Source organism: Plecotus auritus, assembly GCF_963455305.1.
Source record: "Plecotus auritus genome assembly, chromosome: 11".
NCBI lineage: Eukaryota > Metazoa > Chordata > Mammalia > Chiroptera > Vespertilionidae > Plecotus > Plecotus auritus.
The window spans coordinates 41,783,556-41,789,555 of record NC_137777.1 but is presented as its reverse complement, the minus strand read 5'-3'; positions in this window follow the sequence as shown (position 1 = coordinate 41,789,555).

The following is a 6,000-nucleotide window of genomic DNA, read 5'->3' as shown; positions in this document are numbered from 1 at the left end:
TAGTAGTTATCTGTTCAGTGCTTGCTTTGCACTTATCATTTGAGACTTTTGACACTGGAAGGCACTCTTTTAAATACTCCTTTGGTTTTTGAACCATGGTTGCCATCAGCTGGGAGAATATGGCATTTCATTCAATAGAAGGAAGACCATTCTCCCCAATAACTAGTGTTATACACATAATCAATTTTTTGTAGTTACAAACCACCAAAATGAAATCCTTTATAATATTTAATTAAATAAAAACTAAATCATTTAAAACATTACTATTGTATAAATCTTGATCCATGTATACAGGTATTATAACTGGTTTAGGTTGACGTGTTTCACACTTCCATTGCGTACTCATGGCTGTATAATGTGTTTCTTTTATATTCTTCCATATTTATTACAGTTAGATGATTATTCTTAACTGGAAATTCTATATTATTACATTTACTCTTCCTATTTCCAAGTTTTCATCTGTTCTTCAGATTCTCTAGGGAAGATCCAGAGAGGTTCTTGGCAGGCTCATTTTGGTCCTGCTGCTCAGGACCAATATCTCTAAGGTCTCACTAGTCTCTCCTCTGTTTCCCCAGAATTATAATCCAAGCTTCAACCAGTTCTACAGTTCTTAAAACCCTTGGATGAATAAATGCTTGGGTGCATATGCAATTCTTATAAGCGCTACTTAAGTTTGAACTAAATGATGTGCTATAGATATCTGAGTTTATTTGAAAAATATTAGACAAATAAATACTCACAAATATATATAATTTTTATGCATAGTCACCAATGATGTGACACCTGACAGGATCAAGATTTATAAGTGAACAGAAATAATGTTTATCTAATCACTGCATGGTGGAGAGTGTTGACCAGCATAATTAGAAACACACTTTTCACTTTTACAGAGAGCATCTTTGGTAAGAATTGTGTTAGTATCTTCTTTATGTTGGCTCTCTCTGTGATATTTTTCTATGGTTTTCATCTTTCTTAAGTCAATATGTTCTCTGCTCCCTGATCTTTGATTTGTTACAGTACCCAGCTCAAAATTCTTGTGGTGATTGCTGGGGGGAGGCAAATAGGGGGAGGTGGAAGAGAGTATAGAGGGGATAAATGGTGATGGAAAAATAAAATAAAAAAGAAATTTCATAATGATAAAAGTTATCTTTCACATTCCATTCTTCAACCTAAATATCTTTCAAATGTCTTTATAATGTGTTTACTCTCTAAACTATAGACACAGAAAACACTCACCTGATGATTCCACTGAATCAACTTTAAGAAGGAACCCTATGGGTCCCCACACTCATGTAAAGAAGCTGAGACAGAGGCCATAAGGTGAACAGGACTACCTCTGAGATCTTGGAAATTGTATATTACATAGAGTGCTAATTCAGGATTAATGGAAGTGTTCAAGGAATTGAAAAAGAGAAGAGAAAGATAAGCTCATCTCAAAAACTGTTAAAAACAGAACAATCTGCTTCATCTTTTTCTGCAGGGGTGTCATGTGGATAAGCCCACACACTGGCAAGTAAACTCAATCCCTCCCAATGAGACGGGAACATTAGTGTAAAAATACAACTATCTAGGTAGCTGGGGCAAACTGGGGGAGGGAGGGTGTACTAGTATACCTTCTCTGCAAACACACAAACAAAGCCCACTGAAGCCCACAGACACAAAACAAGAACGATTCAAAATAGTGTAATAGTGGCAGGCAAGTCAAGTCTATACCCGTGTTTGATTGCTTTCATTTTTATAAGGCATTGACAAGTGTAATTCTTATTATTAAGCTAAAAATTATAGCTGACCCTTGGGCAACAAGGGTCAGCTATAATTTTGAACAGTGTGGGTACACTTATAAACAGGTTTTTTTTTTTTTCAATAAATACTCTAAATGTATTTTCTTTTTCTTATGATTTTCTTAGTAACATTTTCTTTTCTCTAGCTTACTTTGTTGTAAGAATATAGTACATAACATCTACAACATACAAAATATGTGTAAATTGACTGTTTATTATTGGTAAGGCTTCTGGTCAACATCAGGCTATAGCAGTTAAGTTTTGGGGGAATCAAAAGTTACATGTAGATTTTTAATTGTGTGTGGGGTCGGTGCCTTTAACCCCCATGTAGTTAAAAAACCAACTGTACTGCAATCAAAAATCATTATTGAGCACCTACTGTGTTCCAGCAGACACTGAAGCTGTAAAGAGGGCTGAGATCAGCCTGTTACGTTAAGAAAATAGATATAAAGATAGTGGTGCCAAGAGAGTTACAAATGAAGAACAAAAACAACTTCTAATTGACATACAACCTTGTTCGGCTTCTCCCTCTTTTAAGTTCTGACTTATAATCAACAGAACTATAAAAATAAAATACAAGGCAATTGGAGGAGACTGGGTTGAGATTTATTCTCTTATATTCCAATAAATATCTAGTTAGCATAGAATAGAGAATACGTATTTCAGACTCCTCTTGGGTATAGGTAAACAGGGGAAAACAGAAAATCGATTCTTGTATTCCAAGTGACAAGTTTTCAACATTCTATAACTGGAACTCCTTTGGAGTAAACATCATCAAAGTGTTTGGGGATTTAAAAAAATATTTTGGAATTTAAAATGTGTACAATGTCTGGAAAACTCTGAGTGGTAACTACCTTGGTGGGTGATGGCTCATAGGTTTGAAGTAGAACTTGGGAAAGATAAATTGCTTTGCAACATAACTGCCTGAGAACTGTGAAGAGGTAAGGAGGAATGCAAGGTAGGCTAGAACCCACCCAGAGGGAGGTGGTCTGTGGTACAAACTGCACAAGAAGTGAGGAACTGGGGGAGAGAGAGCTCTAAGGAATTTTGAGGCAGCGGGCTCTGCAGTCTGACTTACAAATCTCACAAAATGCTTAGTGTGCTTGAGTTGTCACAGAAACTGGTAGAGGTGGAGTTTGTGTTGCTTGTCATGGGGCTGAAGTCATCTTTGTGCATGAGGGCACTACAGACAACTGAGTCACGTAAGCACATGTGGGCAACTGGTACCATTGAAAAGAACCAACTTGGGAACATGTTGCTTCTTGGGCCTTAGTTTGGTGGGTGCATATTTCTCTATTCTATAAAGACTGGTCAACCATGATTTCCTGCACTTTTTTGTACAAAGCCAATTTTACAATGGGACGATTTAATAAATTTAGTAAATGTCTTAGACTAGTTCACAGGCAAACAAACTCCTAAGAGGATGGATAACAGTCTGTTCACTGGTTTCCTCTAAATAGATACGGTGAGTCATCTCTTCTCCTTAGTTTACCATCTGCTATGATTTAGAAATAAGCCCTAATTTAAGCAAAATGTTGCGTTATTCATTTTTTTCCTTCTTTTGATATTCCTGCATATGAAAAGGACTGGTCTAGGACTCACACATTTATTTCTTGTTGTACAGGATAAAGCACAGTTTCTGAAAGCCTCATTCTCTTATAAACCAGGTAACATAGTAAGATATATTAACTCTTTCAGATTGAAAGGGTGAAGCCTAGAATGCTAAATTTTTCTGTAAGACTGAAGATTTTGTTTGGGTCAGGCAAAATGCATCCAAGAACTTTAGATTTTGAACAGCCATGTTATAGCATGTATATGTTATCATATCAAAACGATATTCATGCAAGAATAGGCCTTCCGCCCTAACTGGTTTGGCTCAGTGGATAGAGCGTCGGCCTGCGGACTGAAGGGTCCCGGGTTCGATTCCGGTCAGGGGCATGTACCTTGGTTGCGGGCACATCCCCAGTAGGAGGTGTGCAGGAGGCAGCTGATCGATGTTTCTCTCTCACCGATGTTTCTAACTCTCTATCCCTCTCCTTTCCTCTCTGTAAAAAATCAATAAAATATATTTAAACAAAAAAGAATAGGCCTTCCTTCCCCTGGCTTCACTCCTAGCCGCCCAGGGCAACCTGGGAGTTGGCAAGTCCCCACTCCCTGGCCGCCTGGGAGCCAGCAAGTCCCCGCTCCTGGCTCCCCGGCCCCCCGGAGCCAGCAAGTCCTTGCTTCTGTCTGGAGCACCACTCCAGTAGCTCCCTCTGCCGTCCCCCTTCCCCTCATAGCAGGCTTCACACAGCTGCACGCCTGCATATGCAAATTAACCTCCATCTTTGTTGGGTTAATTTGCATACTCACTCTGATTGGCTGTGGGTATAGCGGAGTGATGGTTAATTTGCATGTTTCTCTTTTATTAGGTAAGATAGGCACAGGGGTCTCCCTGCTACTGGGTTCACAGCTAAGTTTATAGGTAGCACTAAGCATTGGAGCCATCTTCCTAGTATTCTGGTCTGTTCACTGACCTAGGACTATCTAACAAATATGTGAACATTATAAATGAACATGGTTATACTGAGATGAACTCATTGCTTACCAAATTAAGGTCCCTTCTGATTAGAAATGGGCCAGGCCTATACTAGTCAAAAAAATTGCTGATGGTGACTGGCATAATTTATTTACATCAGGAGTCCTCAATCTTAAACAGGGGGCCAGTTCACTGTCCCTCAGACTGTTGGAGGGCTGGACTATAGTTTTAAAAAAAACTATGAACAAATTTTTATGCGCACTGCGGGCCCGGGATGAGTCGGCTGCTAAGCAGGACAGGCAGCGGCACCTGGCGGGCCAGATAAATGTCCTCAGCGGGCTGCATGTGGCCCACGGGCCATAGTTTGAGGACGCCTGATTTACATCCTCTAACTGGAATTCCTGTGCTAACTTTCTTCTAAAAAGGCCACCATCTCTGTGACTTGGTCCTAATTTAAATATTGGAGAGTCCAGTGATGGTACGTAACATTTAAAGAGCATTGCTCAATGGTTCAAAGTTATTCAGTGACATTTCAATTGATTTTATTGTACAGGGGTGGGCAAAAGTAGACTAATAATAAAAATAATAACATAATAATCTACAATAATAAAAGCATAATATGCAAATCGACCAAACGACCGAACAATTGTCTGGATGACCTTCTTGATGAAGCTGGGGCTGCAAAGGCCTACTCCTGCACAAATTTTGTGCATCAAGCCTCTACTTAGTAAATACTAGTAAGTGGTAGTACAAGAATAAACTCTGTTTTCAAGTATTCACAACTGTAATCTTATTTTTGCCCACCCTGTATGCTAATGGTTGTCATCTTGGAGAAAAACTTTAAAGTCAAAGAAGATAATTTGTATCTTTAGCCAAACTGTGCACTCAGGGCTCAAAGAGAGATGGAGAGGTGTATAAAGTCTACAACCTGGTAATCCTAAATGTGTGTCTATAGTAGGAAGTAACGACTATAAAGATGTATAATTTGCAATGACATCGTTTTCTTGAGAGTTGTGTCAGGAGCTTTATTTATCTTGTGCTCTGCTATAATATTGCACAAAATTTGGTTCTTTTGATATTTCAAGGGTAGGAGTTTCAGGAATTATAATTGGACAGAGGAATGGTGATAGTGGGCCCAGAGAAGACACTAAATAAAAGTGCTTAACTTTTCCAAGTTCTCTCACTTACAGAATGCAGATGAAATAACCAACTCCTGAAAACCTGGTCTCATTTATTGCCACAACAATCCAGGAAGGGTGCTATTACCTAACTCATTTGATGTTAAGTACCAAAAAAAGTGGCAGAGCGAGTCCTGGAACCCAGGGCTCGGTGACAGCAGTCTCTGGGTCTGCACCTGTGAGCTACAGCCGTGTGAAATAAACTCAAATCCAAGCCCTGGACAGAGCCCACTGCACTGAGTCCAGCTTTTGATTCTGCCCCTGCTTGTAAGTGACGGCGCTTCTCACTGTGCCCAGCACGTGAAAGAACTCAATTAATGTTTGTGGTCTTGGTCTTCTCTCCAACCCATCGGACACACTGTTGACTTTTATCATGTTACTAGAGGCCCAGTGCACAAAATTCGTGCACGGGTGGGGCGTGTCCCTCAGCCCAGCCTGCACCCTCTCCAATCCGGGACCCCTCAAGGGATGTCCGACTACCTGTTTAAGCCCGATTCTGGTGGGATCGGGCCTAAACGGGCAG